The sequence below is a fragment of the Notothenia rossii genome (assembly GCF_949606895.1).
Source record: "Notothenia rossii genome assembly, chromosome: 2".
NCBI lineage: Eukaryota > Metazoa > Chordata > Actinopteri > Perciformes > Nototheniidae > Notothenia > Notothenia rossii.
Window position 1 is genome coordinate 62,026,094 of NC_136904.1, and position 18,988 is coordinate 62,045,081.

Here is an 18,988-nt window from a genome sequence, read left to right on the forward strand (position 1 = left end):
ATCCAGCTGATCCATCAATCAACCTATCCCATTTTCCTGCCTAATTGTATATGAATAATCATTCATTGTAGTGGGCTATGCACTGGGCTTTTAGATTACTCTCATGTATTCTTCAATGTAAAATTACAGAGCGGCCTTAAAGAATCAAACAACTGGAGAAAAGTGGTTATGCAAACTATTAAAGCCAGAGTGAACATGTTTCATGCTTGTTAAAAATACTGCCAATAAAGTCAAATAAAGTCCATTAATCCTCAGAGAGGCAGAATAATGAAGTAATAGGTTATTTGGCTGTCTTTTGGCAGAAGTTTAAATACTGGAGGAAGAATTAATCGAATGTTCAGTATTTGTGTCTCAAAAAACGAAGAAAACCACCGATCATTTCAGAAATCACCAGTTGTTATCCCAACTAAAAAGCAATTTCAAATTAATTGAATACATTATTACCTTAACTTTAGCCCTTATGATCATGAAGAAAGCTTTGTTGAATATAACATCAACACATTTATATAATTGACCTGATAGTTCACATGACTCAAATATATCTGTTAGATAATCTGCTATGCTATGTAACAGAAGTGATAATGAAATGGCAATGCTTAAAACCTGCTGTTACAGTGAGTAATTCTGAGGAAAACACAACATCTGAATGCATTAAACCAGCCAACTGTGTGTGTTATTGCTAAGGAATTTAACTTTCAATACGCTTTTTCGTCTTTCATAAATCATATTGTCCGACTACCATGTCGAAGATATTGACATGATAAGTACAGAGTATGAAACAAATGAAAATAATTGAATAAAGAGCTTAGGTAAAAAGGAAGATGCCATCATAGATTGATTTAGGATTATGCAAAATTTAAGATAGGTCTTAGTTAGCCCACGCATCATTAGGCATCAGAACTCTAATCCATGCTTCCATCCTTAAGCCGGATGTCCATGCACCTCTCGATCCTGCTTTCTGTTCTCCTCTCAGTGAGAGCACAGTACCAGGCTCACTACCTGTTTCAGTTTGGTACCCACAGCGCAGCACCAGTGTCAATAACACTTTGCTGTTTGACTTCAGCGTGTTTGAAACCTGTCGGGAACAAAACTTCTACATCCTCCTGTGTAAGGTAATATAAAACGAAGAGGATTAAAGAGGCAGTGAATGCAGAGGGAGAGTTGGGAAGAGAATCCAGCAGTCAGTAATGCTGACTGACACAGAGGGAGGGGAGCGGATGAATACAGAGAGCAGAAAGAGAGCATAGAGTTGTTCGACACAGAGAAGTAGAGTGTGCAAGAGTTTAAAGAGGGAGAGAGAGACAGAGGAGGGAGAGAGAGACAGACGTGGGCTCAGGCTGAGCTGACAGCTGTAATTGGAATCTAAATAGCAGAGAGTGACGTTGACTGACAGCAGCTTCAACCTCCCTGTGAAGCCCCGCCCTCCCAGGCTGCCGCACTTCCTCAGACGCACAGCGGCTTCATTTCATCCCAATGAAAACAGTATAGAAGAGAGACTACACACACCTCTACACACACCTCCATGCTTTTACTCTCTGCCCTCACTCTGTGACCTGACCACCCCTATGGAACACAGAAAGAACGTTTTGTGCTCGGATAAAACGAGTCACCTTCCAACAAGAACGACTTTTCACACCAACAAGCTAAACTTTCATCATTGCTTCCTGTTATCATGAAAGCAAATTGCAAACAAACACCAACACACTGCCCTGAATGCAAACAATATGTATATGAGACATTTTTTGGTATGTATTTTTGCCTGATTAAGTGTACGGAAGATGCGGGCCAAATTTCTTGACTCAAAGTGAATTTTTTTTTGAATTGGGAGAAAAAACATTATTTTTACCAACAATGCTGGGATCAAATTTTGAATTCTGTTTTTTATTCTCAGAATTCATTAAAAAAAAGAATCCTTTTTGAAAAAAAGTTTTTATCATAATCACGACTTTTTTTAATTAAGTTTTAACTTTTTTTACCAACAATTCTGGGATCAAAGTCAGAATTCGGATTTTCTTTTCTCAGAATGTTGTTTGATATCTCAGAAGTGAAAACATCAATCTTGGTCAGATCTCACTTTGTTGTACATGTGGACATAATCCTTTCCCCTAAAAACCTATGTTTTTTAAAAAAAGGTTTTGGCATAATTTGCAACTTTTGAGCTACTCATCCCTCATGCACACACACACACACGCACGCACGCACGCACGCACGCACGCACGCACGCACGCACACACGCACAAGCACACACACACACACACACACACACACACACACACACACACACACACACACACACACACACACACACACACACACACACACCCTGTTTCCTAAAATAGAAAGTGTTTTTGTAATTATGAAACCACCTAGATATTTGCTTCCATATGTTCATTAGTTTCAGGCACAGTTTAAATGGTGCACCTAGAAAAATGTAGTTACTGTTGAGCGAATCCATCCTGACTAAAGCTAGCAGGAGAAGCTATGGTAAACAGCACATTATCCAACTAACGTGGGTGTATAAAAAGGTGGCAAGTTGAATGTGTTCTGTTATTGGGGTAATAGAGGAAGACTATTGCCATGGCAACAGCATTAACACACATGCACACAAAAAGACATCATTGGATCTAATTAGCCGGAAAGCTGACAAGTAGATGCTAACGCTGCTAATGGCTGGATGTGAGGGGAACAGACGTTTTGGAAATGGCAGAGCTTCATCTGGTTGATCCACCTCGTGTTATCTGTCCTCCCGTCCTCCTCGTTCACTCTCAGCGTAGGCCATCCACTGGGGTAAACACGGATGTTATGAAAGCATTTTGAAAAGACTTAAGAGCCAGAATATCAGTTGAGGATGTGCGCTGACCTGTGCCAGCATACAGAGACGGCTATCACAGGAAGCAGCTTCAGTACATTAGCAGACCATTAGTACCTGAGAGACAGGAAAAACATATCTTGTTCTAGTATAGACCGGATGTATATTTTGTAAGTCTGCTGTTAAAAAAACCTGATGCAACTTTTCTTAACATTTGTACCATACTGAGTATGTTGCAGTGTATGAAAGGCAGCTAATATGATGCAAAAAAATATGGCAGGCATGAAGGGTAGCGATACACGTCTAAACGTAAGGGTTTCCAATAAATGTTCCTAATGCACAACCAGCTCTTTTGGCTGATGATAAAGGGTGACTATGGCTGTGAGGGAGTGCGGTCATCTTGTTGGTTCCATCCCAGCCCATGCAGTCAACATGTCGATGTATCCTTTGGCGATATACTTCACCCTGAGTAGCTCCCTGTGGCAAACGGTGTGTGAATGTTAGTTCCTAGAGCAAGGCACACTGCTCTGTATGAATGAGGTGTGAATGGGTGAACGACTTGTAGTATGTAAAGTGCTTTTAGGGGTCGAAAAGACTGGATAAAGCGCTATATAAGTACAATCCATTTACCCTGATATGAAAATTGTATTAATTTGAAAAAAACGTAATTGCATGAATTTTAGATTTTGGCCTCAAGGAGACATAGAAAAAATGTAAACCTGTAATCATTGTATGATTTCATCAGACATTTGTTTCCACTGTAAACAGCTGTTTGCTCAAATGGGGTTGAGAAAGTATGTGTGCTGAAAAATGTAACAGTTCAAAATTATTCCACTGAGCTTAAATAGGCCCTTTTTGGGGGTTTCCCTTTCCTGTAGTGCAGCGGTTTTCAAAGTGTGCCTCCCTCCACCTACCTGTGTGAGTGTGGGTCAAAAGCAAGTACCGGTCAAGGCTGCAGCCAGAGGATGATCTGCGTTTATTCCTGTCTACATTGCATCCCCGCATCATCCGCCTGTGCGCATCAAAGACGCAGACTCATTGTTCCCATAAAGTAGGGGTGAGTGTAATAAGGAGGCAAAGATGACGTTCAGTTTGTTGCCGGGAGCACAGAAGGATTTATCCACGATGTTGAAAATGTAAAAAAAACAAAGATAAAAAGGTTTAAAAAAGTTATGTTTCATGTTTTAAGGAGGTGACGCTACTTAGCTAATCAAATCGGTGCAGTCAGTGAGCCAGCACAATAGATTCAAACACACACACACAGAGACGAGACAAGAAGAGAGAAACAGTCGTCGAGTCATTTCAAATGGCGTGCTCAAAAAAGAGAAAGGTAGACCGCGAAAACAGAGCATTTAACGACATGTCCTCTTGCTGGACCTCTTTGAAATGCAATTGAATACCCCTGCATTATAGCAACAACAACAATAATAATAATAATAGCAATAATAGTTGGGAGGGGGGGCGCGGCTGTTCTTATGTTCTCTGAGGGGAGGCTCACCTTCCCACACTTTGAAAACCCCTGCATGTAGTGTGTTAAATAAACTTGTATGCATTTTAATAGTCTGCAAATGCTAAGATCCCAAAGTTCAAAGGGTCCCGGTTCCTCAAAGAAGCAACAATGCATTTGGCTTCTCATTTGTGTCAAATATCCTCTTTAATGCTGTTGCAAAACAGATGTTGATGAGTTAACTTTCATATTTAGGCACGGTGTTTTTTTAAGTAATTTTCCTATTGCAGTGTCTCTAGCCAACGCTGTATTCACTTAGATGACATCACACTATTTCAGGCCCATTACAATGGGCTTTAAGTGTGGCCAATTTCTTCTCACAGCTTGCACCATATTTTCCTGTCGTGGAAAAATATGGCAGAAAGCTTCTTTGAGGACCCTCCATGTGCACCCTAACAGCGGGAGGGGCTTCGCAGGATCCAACACTTCTGCAATCAACGCTGTGTTATGAATTATGTTGTCCAAACTGCTTCACCTCCGACATTTTCTTTCTTTAATCCCTCCAAAGAAAAGTAACATCGCTCATTTTCTTGGAACAGTCTTCATACAGTAATAACCATAATTAACATGCCATTGTTGGTTATTTAGGTTTGATTGCCATGGCAACGGATTCACCTAAGCTGGCTGGAATAGGCAGTTCTCCAGAGCCCCATGCTGCCACACAGTAATCTGGGTGGAGGAGAGGAAGAAGAAAAGAGAAAGAGTGTCTGAAGAAAGGAGAGAGTCGGACACAGGCAGGGATAAAAGGGAAAAAGAAAGATAAAGTAAAAAAAGAAGGAGGGAGAGACAAAGAGGGGGCTCTATAGAAGGCAATGGGGGACAAGGAGAAGCACTGTTTGATTCTCTGGGATTTAAACTCGTTTTTTGCAAGCTCTATCCAAATCAGTCACATCAATCCCAAACACATTTTCAGTTATATACACCTTTGGAAAGAGGGGAGTTTAAACTTTACAGTGATACTGTTACTGATTTAGTTTTTATCAAATATTCCTCAAAGTTCAACAGTTAGGAACTTATTTAAGGAGATCCATCTATGGTAGGCTATATGCTAATTCATATTAAGCTGTTAAGAGGATGTGTTTTCTACTTGAATGAGAAATAGTTGGGCGTAAGAAGGTTTGTTCGTGAGTGTGTGTATTTCTTGAGGAAACACACACTGTAAAAACCTGTGCCATTAAAAACCTGTGCCATTAAATTGCTTCCTTTGCCGCTCGTTATCGTACCTTTCCAGGCTTCAACAACATTTTTGTATTCCAAGCCAACACTTTGTTTTTATAAATAATCAGAAGAAAACCCCCAGTCTCAGACCCTGCCGTGTAACTATCATCATTCAAGATTCCAGGGAGATATACTGTAGATAGGGAGGGGGATTTCATAGAGAGGGGGATGGTTAGGGTTGGGTACCGGTATCGGCCAATACCGATCGAGTGGGCGGGGCCTATGGGGATCTTCCATTTCAACATGTCCTCCAACTCATACGACCATATGGGCCGATTGTTCAGGCCCTTATTACGACCAAATATGTTGTTTGTTCAAGCGCTTAATACGTCCTATAATCACGTTTTAAAGTGTTCGCCCTCTAGTGCTCCCGTTGAATGCTAACGTTACAGATGGTTGTTTATTCACAAATAACCCTCTCTGTAAAATCCTAAATTGTAGGATAGTTTGGCCATTAAAACGCTTTTTGATTAGATTTCTAGCGAGAAGTGTACTTTTAGAACTTTTAGAATCCACGTCCAGTCGATTTCTAGGATCTATAGTTTGATAGATATTACGAAGATGATTTGAGGTATGCGGCAGCCTCCATGTGAAGTTACGGGTTGAAAACAGTATTTCCGGTCTCAACATTTTCATAATAAAACCAATGATCAAATTATTTAACAACACGTTCTCACTCCCAACCCGTCACATGCTGACCGTCGGTCAGGGTCCCTCCCTGTCACTCTATTACGTACAGGGTACCCCTTGGAAGTCAGTTTTCAACGGGCAGGGCGTCCCATTGACTTGCATAGAGCTCCCTGAACGTTGGTAATAGAGGAGTTGGGATGGCGGCGAAATGCTCTCTGCAGATCCATTCTCACAGCGTTTATCAACCTTTTTCTTACTCAATATCAAGCCACACTTATTGTTTTTACTTCTTTATTTTAATTGAATAATGTAGGACTTTTGTTGCCGTGAGTTATGAGGAGAGTAGGGGCTCAGAATACTGAAATCTGTATTGTTTCATCGTTTTTTCCTTCAGATTTTGTATTATTTTCTAAACCACACACTGTTATTTACTCAACAATAACACACAATTATCCTTGTGTTTATTTATTTGTTTGATTGTATAATGTCGGACTTTTGGAGTCCGTCAGGACCGAGGGTCGGAGCAGCTCATAGTAGTTGCTTTAGAGAATTTTACACCCGAAAGTAAGTATTCTCTCCGCTTCGCTTGACAAACCCTGTGACAGTCCTCAAGCTCTGTGATTGGATGTTTGAGTGTGCGCCGAGGGTTACGCCGAGTGTCGAACAGCACATTGAAATGGGATGGAACCACGGCAGACTGTCCAAAACTGGATTTGAACGGGTCCACCCCGTCCCCAGAACTACATGTCCTATGGCACGTCTCTACTGGGAATTGTAGTTTTAAAAGACGTTTTCGTGTTTCCCATAATAAGAAGTTGCCAGTATACTGTACATATATGTACAGTATACTGTGTACATCCCTGGAGGTTGAGGGGATAGGAAACACTCAAATTTAAAAAATATAATTATTAAATGGGTGAAAATTGCTTGTGCCCATAATGGGCAGCATTATTATATATACCCACATGCCAGCTAAGGTCAGAAGAGCTTTATTTAACAGCTGGTCTTATGTCTGTGACCCCTCCTGTTGTTCATTTATTAGCCTGAAACATGCCCTTGTCAAGGTTTAGAGGCACATTTTGCAAATATGGCAGTAGCCATCGATCATCTTAAGATAAGATATACTTTATTGATCCCAAGTTGGAAACATTTGCGTTACATCAGCATGTGTAACAGATGTAAATATGCAGTGGTGTTTATTTGTAAATCATTTAGTATAATCACACAAATTCTTTGTTTTATATTGAATAGTTATGTGTTCTTTATTTATTGAATGTTCAATACCTGACAAGGTCGGAGAAGAAAAACTTGGGTCGCAGGTTCCTCAACAGTGCATTACAAGACATCTATCAATATTTGTGTATACCTCCACCATTAAACTGTCATATTCTGCACATTTCTTATACTATCTACATACATCTTATAAGAGTATAATACATATGTATAATATCAGTTAAAATAAGTGCTTAAAGATACATTAGTTAGCATTGCAGGAAAGCAATATATTAGTACTTTGTCAGGCTTAATATTTATACCCCCAAAGCTTTTTTCTTATTCATAAGACCTAAATATCATCTTAACCTAAAGTATTCTTTAATGTTTAAATAAAGCCTTATTATTTTGTCTGTCTGTGTCTCCTATTAATATTTAATAATAAAAATAATACATTTCAATAACGTGCTTTAACCACCAGGCGTCCCTTTCTATCAGCTGTGCGCCGTTATGGTGTAAATATACCAATATACCGATTGGATCAAATATAAAAGTCAGCCGAATTAGTATTGATACTGCAAAGAGACTTATATTGTGAAGAGAAATTGAAGATTTTGTTTAATTGATATATTTATGATCCGCGTCACGTGTTCAGTTTCGGCGGCAGTTGTTCCTGTTTGTCTAGAAGTCCTCTCATCAGGGCTCTATAAATAGAGAACTACGGCAGATATGTAATATTTAATGCAGCCAAACTGTGTATTACAATGCCGTTATGTGATGACCTTCAAAGAGAAAAGCAAGCACACTCGGAATAAAGTATTGTTTTCGGATTTCACATCAACCGGAAGTCCGGTTAACTAAAATGTCCGTGCGGAACAATACCCCAATAGATCCGTGGGTGAATAATGTCAATCACCACATTACACACATCCCTTCACATTTACATTTTAATTTACATTAAAGTATTTCGTGAGGCAGCCTTTGTTTCTGCTAAAAGAGGTGTCAACCAGCTGGGGCAACAAGAAAATCGGTAAAATCGAGTGTGACTATTAAAAATAAATAATTATTATATTAATATTGATAATAACAACCGACCTTCGGGGAGCGTTCTCATGGCATCTATTATCAACGCTATGGGAGGTCTATGAAGGTCTATGGGACGCTCTGCCCATTGAAAACTGACTCTCAAGGGGTACCCTGTCCCTAATAGAGTGACGGGGAGGGGCCCTGACCGACCGTCAACATGTGACGGGTTGGGAGTGAGAACGTGTTGGATTTAACAGTGATATCTGCAGTACTCATCAACTAAAAAATATCAGTTTATCCTTGTTAATTATATGACATTTATTGGTTTAAATTGTGTACAATGCTTTTGGGTTTTTCCCATAGGTTTTTCTCTTTTGATTCTGAGAGACATCTTTCTTTTTTCAGAGGTTTTGATAGGCTAAGACATTGATTGTTTTAGCCGCAATACATGCCGGGATATGGTGTTTATGCAATATGACATTTTTAAATAACACTTTATTCCGAGTGTTCTTGCTTTTCTCTTTGGAAGTCATCACATAACGGCATTGTAATACACGGTTCGGCTGCATTAAATATTACACATCTGCCGTAGATATTTATTTATAGAGCCCTGATCAGAAGACCTTTTGACAAACTGTAAGAAATGCCGCCAAAACTGAATATGTGACGTGAATCATAAATATATTAACAATTAAACAATATCTTCCATTTATTTTCACACAATATTATTGTGTGAAAATAAACGATTTTTAACGATAAAATTGTTACTCTTAGACACAAAATTAATGAGCTCTTGCCTTTGACCAGTATAGTGTTATCAACAGCTCCCAGAAACGTAAGTTCTAATATTACACTAGATAGTAAACTAGAATGCTTTTCAGCCATAAACCTTGAACAATTAAATTCAATGATTCTCTCTTCTAAACCATCAACGTGTATCTTAGACCCAATTCCAACTAAGCTATTAAAAAAAGTTTTTCCATTAATTAGCACTTCTTTATTAAATATTATGAATATGTCTTTATTATCAGGCTATGTTCCACAATCATTCAAAGTAGCAGTGATAAAACCGCTTCTTAAAAAGCACAACCTCGATTCTTGAGAAAGCAGTCGCAAAACAGTTGTGTGATTGCTTAATACAATTTTTTATTTTTTGCAGATTTTCAGACTGGCTTTAGAACACATTATAGCACAGAGACAGCTCTGGTTAAAGTCACAAATGACATTCTAATAGCCTCAGACAAGGGACTTATCTCTATTCTTGTTTTGCTCGATCTCAGTGCTGCATTTGATACTATCGACCATGATATCCTATTGCAAAGACTAGAGCACTTAGTTGGCATACAGGGAACTGCTTTAGGCTGGTTTAGGTCCTATCTATCTGAACGCTGTCAGTTTGTACGTGTCAACGATGAATCTTCCATGCAAACCAAAGTTAGCCATGGAGTGCCACAGGGCTCAGTGCTCAAAACCTATTTTGTTCACATTATACAGTATATGCTTCCGTTAGGCAATATTATAAGGAATCATTCTGTACATTTTCATTGTTATGCGGATGATACTCAACTATATTTATCAACCAAGCCTGATCAAATTAATCATCTAAATACAATTCAAGACTGCCTCAAGTACTTAAAAACGTGGATGACCTTAAACTTTTTGATGTTAAACACGACCAAAACTGAAGTTATTGTACTTGGCCCGAAGAATCTACGAAACAAATTATCTAAAGATATACTAACTACTGTATGGATGGCATTAATTTGGCCTCCAGTGAGACTGTAAGGAATCTTGGTGTTATATTTGATCAGGATTTATCCTTTAACGCCCACATAAAATCAATTTCAAGGACCGCCTACTTCCATCTACGTAACATTGCAAAAATCAGGCATATGTTGCCTCAAAACGATGCAGAGAAAGTAGTCCATGCATTTGTTACTTCAAGGCTGGATTATTGTAACTCCTTATTATCAGGGTGTACCAAGAAGTCAGTCAAGTCGCTTCAGCTGATTCAAAATGCTGCAGCTCGTGTACTAACCAGTTAGGAAAAGAGGCCACATTACTCCTGTTCTGGCTGCCTTACACTGGCTCCCACAGGATATCATTTAAAATTATTCTTCTTGCCTACAAAGCCCTTAATGGGCAGGCGCCATCTTACCTTAAATAACTCATTATACCCTATTGTCCTACTAGGGCATTGCGTTCCAAGAATGCTGGGTTGTTGGTTGTTCCTAGAGTCTCTAAAAGTACAATGGGAGCCAGAGCCTTTTCTTATCAAGCTCCACATTTGTGGAATCAGCTTCCAGTTTTTGTTCGGGCGGCAGACACCCTATCCGTTTTTAATCAACTCCTGAACAACAACAAAAATCTGGCGTTTTATCCAGTTTGTACACAACGATGGAGAAGTGAATACGTTTTATTTGATGAAAACATTTAAATATTAAGAGTAGCCTACATACAAAATTGGGGGGAAGTAGAAGGCATGATAGAAATATAGAATAGAACATATCAAGAAGATACTGTAGTGATCTCTACAATAAAACAGTTTAGTGCAGGACGTCCAAAGATATTAACATGAGGATGTGCAAAACAGACAAACTAATAAGGCTTTATTTACTCATTAAAGAATACTTTAAAGGGGACCTATCATGCAAAATGCAATTTTGTACGTCTTTTATACATTAATATGTGTCCCCGGAGTTCCAGGGAACTCACCAAGTGTCAGAAAACACATCCCTCTCTATTTTCCTCCATACCCAAATCTCTAAAAAAGGGTCTGCAACGGATCTGACAGACTGATCCAGATTTGAACACTGTCCTGACGTCAGGACGGCGGCGCTACGGCTATTAGTCAATTTCCACCTTATTTGTGAATAAACGTCCCTCCGGAGCGTTTGCAATGAACGGGCCGGGAGCATAGACTGTATATATAAATGGACGTAGGGTCTGTGACGTCACCCATAGGATTCTGCAGAGTTGCAGAGAAGCCCTTAGTAGGCGGAGCCGGCCACTAACGGCTCGACAGTGACGTCAGAGTTCAACTCCCGCCTTCTCCAGCCTGCTCCAAATAAGGGCAAAGAGGCGGATCCAAGGCGGGACCTGCTGCCACCGAGCTGAAAGTTCCAGAGTTAGCTGAAGCTACCAAGCTAAGCTAACATGCTCCCCATCTGCACACTGCCGTGGCATTTTACGTTTCTAAGGTAAGCGGACATGAAACTATTCAGCAAAACTATAAATAATAATCTAAGTTATTGAGTTTTTAGCATAATACTTCAGAATCTTAAAATCCCTTAACGTTTGTATGCAATTGTGCTAAATTCAACATTGGAATCAAGCAAATATTAATATGTTTGTGTGACATTAGTTATTTATACTTTGATATCACTTAATTATACGTTTAATACATTTAAGTCAAGCTAAGGTACATGTGATGGTAGCTAGTTAGTGCTCTTATGTGAGGCCTCCTCCAAACAGCATAATAACCAGACTGTATCATTAAAACTAAGTACCAGTTCTAGATCCTTGACTTTAGACAAACAATTCAAAAGACAACATGTATTTAAAGACCAATCTTTATTTGAATGTGTCTCTTAACCTGATATATTAGTTATACAGTAATAGTATTGACAATCTAAAAAAACTGAGCAACTCAACAGTCAACTTTATGTTTCTTATTGTCTAAAGCATTTGTTATTTTCATTTTCCCCCTCTCATATTCAGTGTGGACGGATTGAGACAGCGTGGTGTCCAGAATGCTGCAGAGACTTCAGGGAGAAACCTCTGTGTGATGGACGTCCTGTCTGTTGGTTTGGAGAGGACTGAGGGTCTTTCCTCAGCGAGGAGGACCAGGCCTGATGGAGGAGCCCATGCTGGGCAAAGCTGATACCAACTGCACAGGCCTAGTCTGTCACTTTATTTGACTAAATGTGTTTACTTATACATTTAATAGGTTTACACCTTCTGTCCATATGTGCTTTTTAAGTTTGATTAACTTTTGGTTCACATTTCATTCAATTGTATTTGTATTTGCACTCCTTTCGTCCATTATTCTTACTGAAAAAGTTAGATTACACATTCACATCTGACTGAAGATTGGCCCTATTTATTTGTGACGTTGCAAACTCTGCGGTACAAGGCACAAGTGATGTGAAGCTCATAAAGCGAGGCAAATAGAAATAATCAGCTGATGGAGTGTAGATGTGGAAATAGCTGCATTCCATCAGCTGACTGTTTTTACAATAAAAGTAGTTTCTCAGTGTACTGGTCTTAAAATCTCATAACATCAGCTTTTAAAGTTCCTCTTGGATGTTCTTCTTGACCCTCAGAGAAGGAGAAAATGTCGTGTCTTTCAGGCATGTCCTTTCCAAACAAAAATTACAGGAAACATAAAACATATTATTGCAGAACCAGTGTGTTATTTATGAAAGCGGTGTGTTTGTGTGTTTAGGGGCTGTAGATATAATTATTTTGTAATTGTAATGTTTTTTTTTTATTTCAACAGTGAGCAACAAAGACAATCAGATTATGAATGAACAGTATGAAGTTCATCAACATTGAAATATATGTTATCAAAATAATATTAAACTGTTATCAAAACGTAGTGCAACTGTAGAAGCTTGCTCTGTTGTCTCACTGAAAGAATAACTTTTACCACTTTTTTTTACAGACAATATTGAGAGATAAATAGAAGCAGTTCTCACTGTGATTAATATCTTTGCCTTCAGTACATTAAATTAGAAAGCTGACAAAATCACATTGCTTGTTAACATCTAAATCTAACTTTTTGCATGGAAAAAACCCTCAACTTAACTGATGTGTAGGTGATCTAGTATTGTTTAATGGAATGTATATCAGTGTATTAAAGTCAATACTTCATTTATTTAAACCAATATCTTTCTCGATTCTTTGTACAGTATGAAAAAAAGTCTTTGTACCTGAGCTGAAGTTCACTGCTGTGAGGAGTCCAGTTCTGTCTCTCACTCTCTGGTCCAGCCTGTCTGCATCACCTGGACACCTTAAACAAACACATATTATGTAAAGTACCATGTGTACAAACAATATAACTGATTCTCTTCTGTTGAACATGTTGGATTGTGTATTGTCCGAGTCAGGGTCCTTTTTATTCGACTGTAACTTTGGAAGTTGTGTTAACAATGCTTACTGTTTATTTGATACCAATTTCACACAATACACACATACACTACTTCGACATTAGCTTGTCTACATACTTGAGCATAGCCAATTTAAATTAACCTTAGCGATGCATACAGTTCCTACCTACATAATAAAATATCTCTCTAAGTTACAAGGATGACCTTATTTGATCAACCTCAAACAGAAGCCGTTTGTTGTACAGTATTATCCCATTTAACGCTTAACACTTGTTTATTTCGTTTCAACCTTTATATATACAGTCTATGATTTTAGCTTGGAGGTTACTATTAGCATCGTTAGCACCGATGTACCACTCGCTTACACGCTAACCCAAGCCTTAACATTAATTACGTAGCTGATTAAAATCATTAAAACATAAATAAGTACTCAAATTTCACTTACCGCAAAACCGCATTCGTGCACCGTCTCTTTCAACCGCAGAGCGAGTCACAATAGTCCGATATATAAGCATGAAGAACCAACAAACACGGCCGGGGGGGAGTTGTGTTCCCTGGATGAACTGACCAGGCAGAGTCCCTGTAGCTAGCTTCACGGAGCAGCTAGCAGAGAGACAAGAAGCTAGCAGCAGCAGTCACTTCACAGAGCCGTCACTCAATGTGACCACGCCCTAATTTATGCAAAAACTTTCAGTCCTAATGTAAATAAAAGGGTCGTGTTAGAAAACAATTCACTCACAGATCCATAATCATGAAGGTGGAATCTAACTATATTCATAATAATATTTATTGCATCCATGGGTAGAAACATGTTTTTTTCTGCTGTAAAGATGGGCATTTTAACTTGGGGGTCTATGGAAATTGCTCCTTTCTGCAGTCAGTCCCTCTCGGCCAATATATGAACTGCAGTGTGTGCCACTTCCGTATTGGCGTCCCGGCTCTTCCACAGAGTTTGCCGCTTGACCGGGAGCATGTTGTTCCTTACACGACCACTAGAGCACCTCTAGTGGTCGTTTAAGAAACAACATACACTTTAAAACGTGCCTCTGGGTCGTAATAAGGGCATGTACAATCAGCCTACATGGTCGTTTTTTGTAGGAGGCCAGGCTGTTCCATTTCCATTTCAAACTCAGTTAATGGGGCTCATTCACTGGCGCTTCCACAAACAACAATCAACATAATTATTACATTCAAATGAAGTACATTATTCAAGTTTACATTAACTTTGGATAATGAGACGGGAGAAGTGAGCGGAAGCGCTCTCTTTTCCTCTCTCTCTCTCTCTCTCTCTCTCTCTCTCTCTCTCTCTCTCTCTCTCTCTCTCTCTCTCTCTCTCTCCTGGCAGCCTGTCAGTATTGTCTCATGCAGCCCGCTGATCCAGTAATGAATGACCCGATAGTGAAGAATATATTTATAACTAGTTTAGCTAGTTCCAGAGGTAGATAAAATAGCTAAGTGTGTTAGGTCTAACTCTAAGTTTGTGTTTTGCTTCGCTCCCCGGTCCGTCACAGCGGGTGGAGCTGCACGATTTCTGCTTCACACACGTTGCATACCGCTATTTTATTGTCATTTTCGGACACCTTCAAATACTGCCAGACTGGTGAAGCCATTTTGGCAAGCTTGTTTTGCCGCGCACAGAGAAAAGTGTCATTACGTCAATTTTACGTCATCCATTTACGTCATGCGATCGGCTCTTGCGATCGGCATTTTTAGAGAGCACCGATCGATCGGCAGAGAGTGAGTATCGGCCGATATCGATTGGCGGCCGATCGATCGGAGCATCCGTAGTTTACAGGTTGCAAGTTAATACTTGTGTTTGTTGCTTGGGGTTCATAACAAATATTAAAATGAAATAACAGAAAGAATAAAGGTTAACAAACTCCAAACATAATAAAGATCTCTTGACTTGGGAATTATAAATACTGACACACTTCTCTCCCTTTCCTCTCACCACCTATCATTTTCACACAGAGTGTTCTATTTATACTTGTATCCATCAGCAGATATCAGAGGAGAGGTGAGAGAGACAGAGTTGATAGGAAGAGAAAGAGTGAGAGTGGCATCGTGCATTTCAATCAATGACAGCCTCTCTGCTTCTGCTGCTGAGAAAGTTTTGAAAGGAGGCAAAAGGTGCGAGGGGAGTTGAACTTTTTTTGTTTGTGTCTTCTGTTCACTGCTGGCAGCATCAGCACCATGTCAGACTGGCAGAGCTAACATGCTAACACACTGAGTGAAGCCACGCAGGCACACTAACACACCCTGTACATCTGTCACCTCCGGTACCTTTTCTTGTTGTTTTGAATGTTTTATTTCCATCCGATTCTGTTGCCAGTATAGTTTATTTTATTTTCATGCCCCACATGTTTCAGATCAATCGTATAATATACTTTATTTGAAAAGTAAATGAGAACAGATAGTATGCTTCCTAAAAACATTTTGGCCGTGTCTACCTAGCACCTCCTCTGGCAGAAATAAGCTGGCCCGGTCTCTGTTTTTAATTCAGACTATTCTTTTTTTTCTCTTTACTTTAAATGTAGACCTTGTTCCTGTGTGTATGGTAAAAGTGGATATGTGTTTTCTATACAAGTTCAATTCAAGTGTGTGTGTTTGTGTTAAAAATGTCATACTTTGAAATGGTAAATTATTTTGATTTATTTTGATCGATGGGGAGTAACAGATTACAATTCCTTAAGAAATGACTGATTACACTACATGTTTTCAAGTAACTGGGTCTCTTTGAATATTGAATACCTCTGATGTAGAGTGAGTGTGGAGGGAGAGAGACACTGAAATCCAGTCTTCTGTGGACAACTATGAGTTTCCATTCCTGCGTTTACACCCTGTAGATGGTGGGGGGGGCGTCAGATGGGCCACAGGGCGAATTAAATAAATCATGAGCTCTCTGATCGCTTCAAGAAGAACATTTATCCCGCTGAAGAAAAAAAAAACAGAAAAAATCACTGCCCTCTCGAAGCTGTGTGTACTTGATAATTATTCCTCTCTCTCACACACAACATAACTCATAGCTGTGGGCCTTGATGCATGCCTCTACAGTCCATTCACCCCTCCTGGCTCATTTGTACTGGAACTGCTCCAACATGCCCGACTGACCGGGAGAACAACAACTGAAATGCAAGCCAGCGTGTCAGGTAGGGTGGAATTGATTCCCATAAACAAGGCATGACCTAAAGAGCTCATGAGCTAAATGAGATACTGATGTGCGGGAGTTAGCTAGCCGGGGTTCTTCACATCATTTGGGCTGCAGGTTGCATGTACATTTGATATCTGTTGAGATTTAGTTTAGCCGGAAGTGTTCTGCATTCATGGTTTTCATGCTGTTTAACCTACGCAGCTTTCATTTGCCTCACAGATAGTTATATCTCCCTCTTTGCTTTTTCCTGACACGCTTGTGTATACACGTAGGTGTGTGTCTGAGTCAAGACAGAAAAAGTGAAATGATCTAAATAGGCGAAGAAGAATTTGTATGCAGCAAAGTGTGATACAGTGTAACCGGTCCTTCGGTCAATGAAAACATTGACAAAATATATTTATTGATGAACTTCTTTCACACACACACAATTAAATTAAACACTATACCAACTTGAAGAAAGTTGAATTAAGTATTTCCTTCAAACAAAGAAAATAACAACAAGATAAATAATGTCAAAAATGCACAAATGGACACATTAATTAATTCGTTTAATTCACTGTTAATCAACAAGCTGTTAAAAAAACAAAACTCTTCTTCAGGATGTAATTGAACTGCTTGACCAACTGCACTATCAAGTGTTGTGTTGGATTTGAGTATTTTTCCAAGTATTTCAGGAATTAACATAATTGATGGGTTAAACTCATCCACAGTCCAAGTGAAAATCTGACAAATATTGCTTAACAAAGGTTGTGCCTTTGTGTCTTGATGATTGCAAGATTAATGCAAAGTTGGTAACCATCTTCTTTTTAAGATTTTACAAAAACATTATCAGTGTATTAATGTTATCTTATATAATGTAATGATATCTTCCTCCTCTCAAGCTATACCTGTGACAGTGACATGAAGTCCTATAATGTAAAGTGAGGATATTGATAGCAGGTGTAATGTTCATTCTGCAATTTGAATGACAACTTTATTTACTGAGGTGTGAGTCTGTACTTTTCACCGCCCCAAGTGATTGCTGGAGATTCACAGCAGTCTGGTATAGAAAGGTAACAGTGCCTCTTCAGCTAAACTTACAATAGACATTGACAACACCTACACATCAAAAAGGCAATACTTATAGCTGCAGTACAGCAAGCACACTTGAGTAAAGTAAACTGAAAGCTGGTCCAGTTTCCTTGAAAAGTCAAACCAATTTGAAAATACAGGCCTCACCCCGCAGCTCTCCTCTAAACAGCACTCTTCTTTGAAACACCTTGCTAACATCGAATCTTGTTGGGTTAGTTTGTACATTTTCTTTTGGTTGCTTGGCATTGGAAGCAGTTGTTGCCAATGTTGCAGGATATTCTGCCTTTGTCAGGCATTGATCACCTGAAGGGTGCATTGAAATGTATTTGTTTAAGATTTGATAGGCACACTCTCTGCAATAGGGAGTGCAGAACCTGTATTTTCTCTTAGACAATTTGAATTACAATATGCTGAAAGCTCAACGTGGAATTTATGTCCAATGACGCAAAATAAACCGCATAGCCTAAATGAATTGGTAAATATTACCAAATGAGATGCCAGAATGAACACTGTTGTCATAAAACAGTATAAAGCACATGTCATTTATGAATATAGGCTACTTGTTGAAAAGGCAGTGTCATGGGGTGAGAAAAAGAGAGGCTAATTCATGGATACAATGCCAGCTTACACATCCATCATGGAAAGCAATTAAATAAACCTCAACTTGACACAAAGAGGGACAAGAATCAGCAACGGATCCACTTTATCTCAAGTCCAGTTGTTTACAGCCAAGTGTTCCTTGATTTACAGAGAGTTGTCTCAAAGACATGGAAAAAACATTTAGCTAACACAACTTCTAATGTTAATGTTATTGGAGCTATAAATAAGGGCCTTCCGGTTGCGCTTCTAAAAGCTTAGTGTTTATTATTGCTGCTGTGCGAAGGGGTTTCACATAGAAATATATATATATCAGCTCTATATCTCTCTAAATGACTCTAGCAATTAGCATTAACAAAAATGCTATCTTTGATTTGATCTTTCAGTTCCATACAGGTGAAGGAGTAGCTCTTAGACTGTTATACATATACTGTAGCCATATCTCTCTCAAAGAGAGTTTTAAACATTGTTCTTTATCTTACATGACTTCTAATTTGGACAGACAAGATCAATCAACTTGAATTCACTTGATCTCATGTCCAGTTTGCACTTGGAAACAACTTTAAGCACATTGATTGTTTTGGAGCCATAAATATAAATAAGTGTATTCCGGTCGCACTGCTAAAAGCTTAGTGTTTATTATTGGTGCCGTGCCA

At 39.1% G+C, this 18,988-nt stretch overlaps 1 long non-coding RNA gene across 1 annotated transcript; it reads right to left on the reverse strand.

Moving 5' to 3' along the window:
- Positions 1-12,844: 12,844 nt before the first annotated feature.
- Positions 12,845-14,063, reverse strand: LOC307030017. The gene is made up of 2 exons (XR_013805478.1): positions 13,959-14,063; positions 12,845-13,416 (listed from the first exon to the last, which is right to left on the reverse strand). It is a non-coding gene; the product is annotated as an uncharacterized lncRNA (long non-coding RNA).
- Between the last annotated feature and the right edge of the window lie 4,925 nt (positions 14,064-18,988).